This window comes from Phocoena phocoena, chromosome 11 (genome assembly GCF_963924675.1).
Source record: "Phocoena phocoena chromosome 11, mPhoPho1.1, whole genome shotgun sequence".
Classification (NCBI taxonomy): Eukaryota; Metazoa; Chordata; class Mammalia; order Artiodactyla; family Phocoenidae; genus Phocoena; species Phocoena phocoena.
Genome location: NC_089229.1, coordinates 5403820 through 5416188, shown reverse-complemented (window position 1 = coordinate 5416188; position 12369 = coordinate 5403820).

Sequence of the window (12369 nt, the reverse complement as noted above, 5' to 3'; positions counted from 1 at the left end):
GAAGTGGGCCCGCTGTATCTGCAGCGCCCCTCACTAACTGCGCTTTGTTCTCAGTAAACTCACTCCTTTCTAAGATACTTCGTGTCTGGAAATTCTTCTTCCAGCCCACGTGCGGACCACGACATTTTGGTGGCCTGTACGGGGATATCTCCTGGGGGGATCTCCTCCCCCACCTCCTCTCCTCATTCCTTGGGACCCTCTGTGAACAGGCAAGCTGCCGTGGAAGCAACGGAGGACTCTGGCCAGGGCCACACCCTGGCGTGTTCCGAAGGCGCCACGGCTCACTTCGCCCCAGTAACTGCCGCCCAGACGGCTGAGGATCCCTCTGTCTTCCTTCCGACTGAGGACTAGGCCAATTGGTATCGTGCGGGGACGGGTCAGGCATTTAAAAGCCGTTAGGGCGCCTGCCGCTTGAAGACTCCCGTGAAAGGATAAGAGGGTCACGGAACAGACCAGGCTGTTAGAGCATCCACTCCCGCCAAGGCGACTTCCGTGCACCGTGAGGCGCGTATTGGTTCAAGCAGAACACTGAGCCTCCTCCCCTTGGCCGCCGCCTTCCCGGCAGGACTACGAGGCCGATTCCTCAGCCTGTCTTCTCTGTTACTTTCACCTTTTTCTCGGTCCAGATTGACTTACAGGAGCCTAGGCATTGCCTCTGAGCCGTGCCCGGAGTGCCTTTTCACGTTTCAGGGCATCATCGCCTTACGGTGTGCCACCCGGTGGGTCCCGGGAATCTCCTCTCTTTCCTTTCTTTCTCTGCCTGAGTCGCACGCTCAGGGGTCACCTCTCACGGTCGGACGCGATTGTTGGGACGGTCGGCCCATGTTGTGTCTTAGTCGCACGGAGAGATCACTGGGACAAAGGGGACGCCTCTCTGTCAGCCGGTGACTCTCAGTACCCCCGTTCTACGGCGTACAGGCTAAGAATGGGTTCTGCGATGTCTCGGGAGCCTCCCTCGGCCGTATCCTCAGGAACCGGGAAAATTTGACCCTGAAAATCTCAAAAAGAAGAGGCTCATTTTCTTTCGTAACACGGCTTGGACCCAGTATAAACTGGGGGACCGAGAACAATGGCCTCTTAATGGGACACTAAATTATAACACGATCCTCCAACTTAATCTCTTTCGGCGGAAACAAGGAAAGGACTCAGAGGTTCCTTACGTCCAGACCTTTATGGCCCTTAGTCAGAATCCGGAGCTGAGGGACTCACGCCGCACGTGTCTTTCTGTTGCCACCTCATCCCCCTGACCCCCTCTGCCTCCCTCTCCAGCAGATCTCCTAGGCGGCCCTCCACTCGACCTTTCCTGTCCCCCGCTTCATGAACCCTCATTGCTTCAGCCCCTGCACCCACCTCCCCAGTAGGTACCCCCTTATCAGGGCAAAAGCCCCCCTCCCCTCTCCACACAAGATCCAGGACTGCCCAACGCCAGGAAACAGATTCTAATATGCTTCCCTTAAGGGAAGTGGCAAATGGAGACATGGGCACTATTAGAGTCCATGTTCCCTTTCCCGTGTCTGACATTTCCCAAATTCAAAAACAAGTTAGGTTCCTTCAGTCAGGATGGCCACAATATTCTTTAGAGTCCGGAGAAAACTGGTTAAGATAAAAATTTTTTGAAATTGCAAAACCAGTTCTTTATGCATATGCAATTAGGGAAAGCTAGCTTGTTGAAATATCTTTTTCAGAATTCTGACCCTGAGAGAACAAAAACTATGCCTAGGAGAAAGCTTGAAGTTAACTCTTATCATGTCCTTGAGCTACAAGCAAAGCCCACTTTGCCTGAGACTTCAGCCTTGGGTTAATTAGTAGAACTTCAAGCCAAGAAAAAAAAAAAAAAAAAAAAAAAGAGGCAGGGGCTTCCCTGGTGGCGCAGTGGTTGAGAGTCCACCTCCCGATGCAGGGGACACGGGTTCGTGCCCCAGTCAGGGAAGATCCCACATGCCGCGGAGCGGCTGTGCCCGTGAGCCATGGCCGCTGAGCCTGCGCGTCCGGAGCCTGTGCTCCACAGCGGGAGAGACCCCAACAGTGAGAGGCCCGTGTACCGCAAAAAAAAAAAAAAAAACAAACAAATCAAACAATTCTAAATACAAGAAAAATTAAGCTAAATAAACTTCAGATTCACGTGAACTGGGGAATATTCAATATTAAATTAATACCTGGTATTAATGTTTAAGTTTATTGATCTAATTAATATAGACATGTCTTTAGAGCGATCAAGATTAAGTATAATACTTCTATTTTGCCTAGGTTTAATATAAACTAAATAAGATCTTATTATGACTGTCACAAATTTGTCAGCAATGAAAATAACTCAATGTGAAGAAACTTTTTTTTTTTCGGCACGCATAGATGAAGATCGCGGCACGCATAGATAAAGTTCATTCTGCTTCTACAAAAATTAACCCCTCATTGCCAGACTTTTGCCATCCTGATGTCCTTAAAACATGACAACAGTCTACTCCTAAATCAGGGAATTTCAAATGGGTAAACAATAGCTGTCAGTCAAACAGTCGGGGCTATGGAAAATTCCAGACGGCTGCTTGGCTTTTTCCAGCTCCCTGACAAAGCTCATTTTTTTATTTGATGGGATAAAGCCTTCCCTGGCTGCAGGGTTAATTCCCTCACAATGAAAAAAACAAAATTACATTTCACTGAATATGAAATTCTAGTTTTGTTAATTAAGGTCTGTGTTACCAAGACTCACTTCCCAGTTAGTTCCTTGCTGTCATGTCATATTGCTAAAAAGTTTAATTGAATTATTAAAGGACACTCTTAAGTTTGTTTCTAAAGCTTATCTCAGTAATCTATTTTCGGATGAAGACCAGACGCCCCACGACCTACAATCAGGGGATCATGCATACTGGAAAAGACATAATTTAAAGGACTGTCTCCAACCTGGACGGATGGGGACCCATTGGGGGCTGGCTAAATGACTCTCTTTGTAACTGCACCCTCAATTTTAATCAGACTAGTCTGGAGTGGGGTCCCTGGTCAGAGGAGGATGAATATGACGTATTACATGAAGGTAATTTCACTTTATTTTGGGGAAATTCAAGGAAAAATGTAACTAAGAAAAATAATAATGAAGACCATATCCCCATAAATAGCTCGGCCCTGGGAACTAAATATGTGGGGATCGGTGTGACCACCAGACACTTACTTAGTTTAACCTCCCGGCAAGATTCTCCTCCAAAATATAACATAATTCGGCTAATATTCAGAAATTTGTTACGCCAGTGCCCCTGTCACACTCAGTCAGTCAGAGCCCGGATTCTCCCCTTTATGAGTAGATGATTACTTCCTCGGAGTTTGGCCTTCCCAATATAATCCTAGGCCATAGGACCCCAGTCTGTTTCCAGAGGAAAACTCCCAAAAGGTCAGGGCCTGGCTCTGGGGACCCGCAATGGGGGTATCCTTGAGGGGCACCGGATTTTCATTTCTGTGCGGTAACGGGGTCAATCTGGATCTTCCCACACTTTGGAGGAGCTCCTGCACAATAATTGCTGTGGTCCCAAGGCGACCATTATGACTGCAAAGGATTTAGCTTCCTCAGGAGACATTCCCAACCTTGGGTCCTTCCTCCAGGAGGCCTTAAGACCTGTCCTGGAGAGAAAAAAAACGAACCGCTGATTGGGACGGTGGGGGGGGGGGGCATGCTTATGATAACCCAATTTTTGATTGCCCCGAAATAATGCATAGTGTCTTTAGAGGGCTCTCCTGGTTTGCAGGCATACCCCTCAGAGAGGGGCGTTCTCCATCTCACCATCAAGGTCCAGGAACCTTGGAAGGCTACGGTAGCAGCCACTGAGGAACGGCAGTCAGCCCTAGGCTCTCTGGCCAAGGTGGTTTTACAAAATAGGAGGGCCCTTAATGTTATAACAGCTGAGGTGGGGGTGTCTGTGCCCTGCTAAATGAGACAGGCTGCTTCTATATTAATACCTCCGGCCAGGCTGAAGAAGACCTCCAGACTCTAAAGAAAAACATCAAATTAATAGAAGATTTAAAAGAGAGAGCAGGACAGGGCCCCAGCTGGCTTTCCAGCCTCCTCTCCTCTCTGAGGATCCAGATATGGACATGGCTATTGCCCTTGCTGGGACCATTAATCCTGATAGCCCTTGTTTCGTTGTTTGGCCCCTGCATTATTAACGCATTATCTAAGTTCATTTCCTGACAGGTTCAAAAGATTCAATTCCAGATGGTGCAACAAGGGTACCAGCCAGTTGGCACATGGACTACGTCGGAACAAGCTGCCTTATCATTCCACGGGCCCTCATCTCCCTCCATAAACACACCCTGACAGAGAGCGGGCATTGGGACCCAGGGCGCCACGACGCCCCTGTCCAGCAGGAAGAAGCTAGGAACGGTCATCGCCCCATTCCCCAGTGACCTGGGTTCCTATCGCCCGAGATAAGGATAGGCAGATAGTCAGTCATGAGCAGGGTGTTAAGGGGCCAAAGATTTGGCCCATATATAAAAAGAGGGGGGAATGTGGAGCCCTACATCAAGGACAAGGGGCAAAAACTCTGGAATTAACCACGCCCGCATAGCAGCTGTTGCCATGGGCTCTCCTAACCTAAACCGCGCAGCCCCACGACTCCACAGTAGGTGAAGTATTCACCACGTAGCAACCTCGAAGCACCCTGACCAATCGCCTGATGCCATCCTGCCAGCAGGAATTTTCTTTGTCTTGAGGCTATAAGAGTTGGCCACTAGCCCACAGAGGGGGTCGGCTCTCCGTGCTCTGTCAGGAAGTGGGCCCGCTGTATCTGCAGCGCCCCTCACTAACTCTGCGCTTCGTTCTCAGTAAACTCACTCCTTTCTAAGATACTTCGTGTCCGGAAATTCTTCTTCCAACCCGCGCGCGCGGACGCGACACTCCCCGCTTCCACGTAGATGATTTGGCTGTGGGGCTGTGAGTCCGACAGGCACCCTCTCATCTGCTCAGGCCTCATGTGCCATTCTAGAAACGTCGTCGGGCCCCGGAGAGGTGGCAAGGAGCTTACCCTCTGGTGCAGGAGGTCCTGTCTTACGGGAGGCGGCTGAGCCAATCAGAGGTCTCAGAGCACCTGCTGAAAGCTAATAACCAAGACTTGGCTGCATGGGATGTGGTGAAGCCCAGGGAGGGGGCGGGGAAGCGCGTCCGCTGGGCCCAACTGACGGCAGAGGGGGAGAGAGCCGGCCGATGGAGCTGGGGCAGGGCAGAGGGACAGGTGCAGGTCAGCGAGGGTCAGGTAGCATTGGTTTGCCTAAAGGAAGTAGCTCTGGGTGCTGGGAGCACAGGGAGGGGGTGGAGTACGGAAAGAGGCAGGGCCCCTCAGAGTGTGTGTGTGTTGGGGGGGCGGAGGGTGGGATGAGGTACCTGTTAATGCAGATTCCCGTCTGAATCACGGTCTCTCCACATGGAACCCGGCAATCTGCGTCGTTAACGTGGCCCGGATGCTGCTGCTGCTTTCTGAATTCTGAAAACTAATTCGGAGGAAGAAGGGCCTGGTGTCAGTTACCAGGGCGGGATCTCATCCTGAAGATCGTGGGCCTCGGCTTCCTCACCTGTACCATGGGGGTGACCCTCCTCTCCTCATTAGGTTTCTGCGAGGCTTCGGGGAGCCCCTAGCACAGTCCCGGCCACGTGGTGGGCACTCGGGAGAGGAGCCCACGGTTGTTTTTGCTATTAGCAGACACGGAAGTGTTTGAAGCAGGGAGCGGAGGGATCCGGTTTGCTCTGGGAAGTGACGGTAGTGGCCACGTGGAGGAGGCCGACCACCCGCAAGTGGACTCGCCGCCCACTCAGCTGTCCTGGTGGAAAGTCCTAGAATGACTGGTGTTTGGAGGGGGTGTGGGGTGGGTAGAGGGAACCCTGTGGCTGGGGGCTGGGCTGCCCTTTGTGCAGTCTTGGGGGTTGGAAGGAAGAAAGGAGTAGGGTCCCATCTTTCCGTACAGGAAGCAGTTACTTTGGGGCGAGGGGGGGTGCCATCCTCCAAGGACACCCTTGGTTAGGGGGGCATTAAAAGATGGTAACTTATTTACATTCTGGTACATCTTTTTGACCTACTCCAAATATTTGAAAGTTTTATATTAATTATAAGGGAATCTTCGTATTTCCTGTTGAATTATATATTATGGGAATCAGTGAGATATTAATAGAAGAAGCCTTAAAAAAAAAAATCCAGTTCAGGGACTTCCCTGGCGGTCCAGTGGTTAAGACTCCGTGCTTCCACCGCAGGGGGCGCAGGTTCGATCCCTGGTCGGGGAACTAAGATCCTGCGTGCTGTGTGGCGTGGCCAGAAAAAAAAAGAAAAAAACTCCAGTGCACAAGACGTTCACCCTGGCACCCCCAGGTCCTCGCCTGTCCTCTCCACTTGCAGAGCCCTAACGGAGATGAGCGAGAGGCAGGTACCCACCTTCTCTCCGGGGTGGTAATTTGTTGGCAAGCACAGTGCAATGTGAGCCAAGGTGAAATGTGTGTGTCTGTTTTTCTTATTTATGCATTTGAGCATGACAAAAAGAAAAGAAACAATGGTAAGCTCAAAATCGTAAATGTTGGCCCAAAAAGTTGCAACGCTCACCCACACTGTGTATGTGTCCTGGAGTTGCAGAACCAGCAAGGTCAAACCCAGCACTCCACTGCGAGGACGTACACTTTAGAGGAGAGTGTGGTTCTGGGGGCAAAGCCTGCGCGAGCCTTGCTATGGTCATGAGCACCGAGAAGGCAGCGGCTGCTCGTGAAAATACGGCGTCGTCACGCGGTGCCATGCTGAGCTCCTCGAGTTTGCAGGGGCTCCCGTGCTGGTAGCGCTCCCTCCCTGAGTGAGGCAAGGCTGTGAGTGGTGGGCTTCCCCGGCCACCTGGGCCCCAGAACAAAGCACTGTCCCCTATGCTGAGCTGGCCTGGAGTGAGGGAGGTGTCGCCTGCCTGACACCCACCTGGACTCCTGGTGACACACCCTCATACCTTCCCCGAGCCCGACTGTCAGGGTTCCCAGTGGCCTTTTCCGTCAGAACCACAGTATAGGTCTACTCAGATACAACCGCACTTCAGCAGTGTTTTATGGTAGCCAGGATATTTCCGTGTAGACAGTATTCTATACACCAGTTCTGTGATCATTATAGGCAAGAAATATGTTAAGATAGGATTACATGGGGCTTATTTTCTTGCTACTTTTTGTAATAATTCAACCTTCTATGATGAGCATATGTTTTATAATTTTTAAAAAATGGACAGTGAGACAAGGAAGTGTATTACTTTCTTAGAAACAGTGAAGGCTACCCTCCCACCTGTGCCTTAAGTGCTACCCCATCTCCTCGTCTTTGTGCTCCCAGGAGTCACTCACCCCACATCCTCACCAGTCCCCCGACCAAGGCCCTCACCTCTCCAGCACGGCTGGTTTCTCATCAGCGTGCAAAACACGCTCACGTTCCTCTCACCTTGTTAAATAAAAGCCTCCCTCTATTTATGGTCCATTTACGCCCTGGGGAATCGTCAGTGCGGTCTGTTTAATGCCAGGGAGCAACAGTCTATCTGGTAAACAGCAGAACTTGGTGCAAAGCGTGAGCCCAGTCCTGTTGAAAATGAAGACGTGTGTGGGCGTGTATGTGTAGAACAGAGACTGAAAGGATGTATGCCAGGACACCGACGGTGGTTAGCAATATGCCATTATCTGTAATTGCATTGTATATTAAATTTCCAAGTATTCCTTTCATCGGAAAATCATTTATAATAAACGTGATGGTGAAAGTGCTTTCCCTCATCTCTGCATCTTTTGCGAGGAGCCACAGCCCTGCTGTCCTTGCCTCACAGCCAGGCTCCTTTAAACTCCCCTGCGACCTCCCCACCCCCAAGGTTTATGGTCCCGCTGCCCCAGACGGCCCTGCCGGGCCAGGTGGCCTCCACATGCTCTGTCCTGGACACGGAGGGCCAGACCCTCCTTCCCAGATCCCTCTCCTTCCTCTGGGACTGCAGACTCCCCGATGCCATCCCGGCTACCGGGCTCTTCCCCAGGGCTGGGGCGTGCACACAACCACGCCTGGGGAGGCCTCGCTCACTCCGAGGAACCCCCTCCCCCCTCCGGTCTCTGGCTCAGGTGAGGGCCCACCTACCCCCCCTACCTACCCCCCCATCGGCTCCCCAACATCCTTCCTCCAGTGCAGAGCCCTTCAGCTCCCTCATCAGCTGCCCTGGTTCTATCAACAGCCGAGTCACCTGAGCCAGGAACTGGGGACGCACTGAGTCCCCCCACCCTCTCCTCCAGCCTGCCCCTGCCCTGGGCTGCTGCAACGACTTCCTGGTGGGCTCCCGTGGCCTGCACCCCGCCTCAAACCCGGACAAGTCACCCCCACCTCCCCACACGGAGAAGCTGCCTTCCTCCTGGGCATCCCTCCCTCGGTGCCCCCCGGCAGCTCGGAGCCTGGTCCTCCGGCACCTGCCTGCTCACCCCGGGCCTCTGCCTCATGCCAGTGCCCGTGCCCTTTCCTCTCACCGGCTCACCTTCACTCCTCAGGCAACAGGCGCTGGGAACATGGGGGATGGAGGCGAGCCCCTCACTCAGGGTGCCCGCCCTCTGGGAAAGGAATAAGGAGACCCAGGCTGCAGCCCCAGGGAGTCCATACCACAGGATGCCCCAAACTAAGAGTAGGGGTGACCTCTGTGGCGATCTGTGAAGACCCAGCATCCCTTCCTCGTGGTCTCTGAGATTTGGGGTTTGACTTTATCCAGGGGACCAGTGTAGTCACTCGTCTTCATTCCTCTGAGTGACGGGACCAGATCAGCACTTCATAAGCCAAATCTTCTGGAAGGTTGTATCCTTGCAGATGGCGCTAGGGATTTTATCAGTTAGGATAGACAGGGTTATGCTGTGTTTAACAAAGACTCCCAGACTCCCAAAAGTTTCACTCCTCGGACTACACGCCCATCGGACTTGGCTGACCCAGGCTGAGCCTGTCCCAGGCCCTCGAGGGTCGGAGTGAACGGTGGGGGAGGAACACGGTGCTTAAAGGTCTCCATCCAGAGTGACACCTCTCCCTTCTGCCTATAGCTAGTGGACCAAAGCAAGTCACATAGATGGGGGAAATGCAAGTAAGTCTACCTTTTGCCCAAAAGAGGAACAGCAGAGATTCTGGTGAACAGTGCCACTGACAGCCACAGAAAACCTCAAAACCCAAAAAGTCTTTAAGACAGAATAAATAACCCAGGAAATACCGAGGTAAAGAAAGCGAAACGCAGGATTGCTGAGAGCCTCTAAAATGTTAATGTACCAGGAATTCCCTGGCAGTCCAGTGGTTAGGACTCCGAGCTTCCACTGCAGGGGGCACAGCACGGGGGGTGGTTCCTGGTTGTTGGAACTAAGATCCTGCATGCTGTGCAGCGAGGCCAAAAAAAAAGTGAATGTACGTTGTGACCGTCAGAGGGGGTGGAGCTGTGTCATTGTGCTCCTAACGTGTCCTCTGCCACCCTGGCCCTTGTACACAATAGGGCTCTCAAATGCTATGTTTGGCTCAGGGCTCTTGTAATATGCAGGTCAAAGTCATGGCTTCTCCTTGAGAGAAGGCTTATTTAAGAGAATAACAAGGAAATGCAGGAAGAAAAGTCTACTTTATTCAGTGTTTACAGTGTGCCAGGCCCCATGCTTTAGTTCATTAAATCCTCACTATACCATTATGCTTTAAGAACTACTATCCCCATTTTACAGATGAGAAAACTGAGCTTCAGGGAACCAGGAGCATGAATTTTTGAATAAGTGTCCAGCCTCTGTGACTTGTGCTTAAAATTTGTTTGGTCTCCTAGATTATCTTTGGAGATCTCTGCCCAAGTTTTCACACCTAAAACAGCCTTTTGAGTTTGAGCTGGGGGTCAGTGAGACCCGTGAAGCCCCACTTTGGTGGCCAGAGGCAGGTTGGCCGGGCCTGTGGGCACTGAGCCCTGGCCACTCGGAGTCTTACTGGGTAACAACTGGGCAGTGTTTTGAGCTTCTCCCACTCAGACACCTGGTGGCTGCAGCCTCTTATGTATGCCCCACCCACCACGCTCCCTTTAAAAATTGCCAGAAGAGGGGAATCCAGGGTCAGGAGGCTTCTGAGCCACCATCTACTCACCCCCACGCCCCCCACCCCCTCAAGACCCTGGGACACGTGGGCATCTTTCAGAGGTGGGACCATGTCACACTCTCTTTTGTTTGGGTCCCACCTGGATTTAGGGTAAGTCACGTAGTCTCTCTGGCCCTAAGTTTCATCTTCTACAAAAGCCTACCTTACTGTGATGGTTAGATAAGACCATTTACGGAAAGCACTTGGCACCTGGCCTGGCACGTGGGTATAGGGACAGCTAATCCTTGTGGGGGGGGGGGGCACTCTCCCTGGGCTAGGCACAGCTTTACATCTGTTAACTCACTGAATCCTCAAAGTGATCCTGTGAGGTGGATGCCATTACTACCCTCACTTTACAAAAGAGGAAACTGACTCAGAGAGGTAACGGCCCTGCTTACAGCCACACAGCTTAGCAGTGGTAGAATCACGGCTGAACCCCAGCTAGCGGGTCTGTCCATAAAGCCAGCGTCATAACACTAAACGGGAGCTAATCTGGTTGTGATTCCTTGGCAAGTGGTGATCCAAAATGGCTTAAAAGCCTGCAAAAGCCCAGGACCTATTACTTCCTTGTGTGAAATGCAAGCCAATTAAAAAAAAAAAATCTTTTGTACAACTGGCAGGGTCCTTAGCAATCTCATTATTTTATAGTAGAGAAAAGTGACCCTCAAAACGGGTGTGACTTGCCTGGGGTCAACAGCTAACTTATAGCCCGGTTCTTTCATCAGCTTGCAGCCTCCTGAACACACGCCCAGGCCCAGACGTCTCTCGCCGCAGGCCTGGCCCTGCACACCTTTCCCCTTCTCGTGCAAGGCCGTCCTGCCTGCCTGTATCACGGCCCTGCATCCTTGTCCCCCATCTCCCAGGGGATGCCCTGCTGCCGCCCCTGCCTCCCCTCCTGCTGAGCTCCTCTTCCACCCATTTCTGGCCAAGTTCCTTATAAGCAGGTTCGCGGCCCCATGTCTTCAAAGACGTTAGAAACTAGTAATGAAGTCAGACATGGACATAGAGGTTTTTTTTTTTTTTTTGCGGTACGCGGGCCTCACACTGTTGTGGCTTCTCCCGTTGCGGAGCACAGGCTCCGGACGCGCAGGCTCAGCGGCCATGGCTCACGGGTCCAGCCGCTCCGCGGCATGTGGGATCTTCCCGGACCGGGGCACGAACCCGTGTTCCCTGCATCGGCAGGCGGACTCTCAACCACTGCGCCACCAGGGAAGCCCTAAAGAGTTTTTAAAAATGAGGGGTTCTTAAACCTAGCTGTCAAAAGAATTACCTGGCATGTTTTAAAAATATTCAGATCTCCAGGTTCTGCTTTCCAGAAGTTGGTTCAGTAGGTCAGGGCTGAGGCCCAGGAATGTGCAATTTCAATAAGCAGGGTGTGTCGGTTTGCCCTAGCCTGCGGCAGGGGAGCAGTAATTCAGCAAATATTCACCAGGTCCCTGCATCACGCCAAGCAATCTGCTAGCCTCTGGGCTCGTGGAGGGAACCAGACAGACTGGTCCCCACCTCTGGGGACTGACAGCCCAGCTGCGAAGACAGATGGATAGGTCACCTGGCAAGGGATGCAGTGTGGATAGGAGAAGGGCCTGGGAGGCAAGAAGGGGAATGTGGACTTAATATTTACCCCAGGGATGCTGGAGGACTTCCGGTGCTGCTAATCAAACAGAAAAGTGTGTCAGGGTCTCCGGGAAGGGGTGGAAACATTGGTGCACGTGATACTGAAAATCCTTCTCTCATTTTGTCTCTTACTTGTTTCTCTCATTGCATTTATCGCCACGTGACTATTACTTATTATATACTGTCTTCTGAGCGGGGGAAAGCTGTTTCCACCACCCAAATGAAGCCCCAGGGCTGTCCTGTTCTCCGATGTGAGTGGCCCCCATGCGAACCCCCGATGACACGCACTGACATTTACTGCAGTTGAAAGAATAATGGTCATTTATTCGCTGCTCACTAAGTGCCCTGCCCTGCGCCAGGCGTTAATAACACTCTCATGCGAGCCTTGTAATCCATCCCTGCGAAGCAGATAAGACCGTCACACTTCATTTTGCCAATGAGGAGAATGAACCCTGTGGGGGTTCAGTGACTTGAAAGCTCCGCGCGGCCAGCAGGAGAGGCGCAGGGCGCCGATCCGGATTTGTGCGGCTCCAGACGCCGGGTGAGGCCACTGTTGCAGCCGCGTGTGCCGAGCCTCGGCCAGAGCGTGGGGACAAGCGCTGCACCATTGGGCCGAGGTGCCAGGAGGGTTAAGGGAGACGTGTGAGTGAAGTCCCGGCGCGCCCACCAGCTGGTCTGG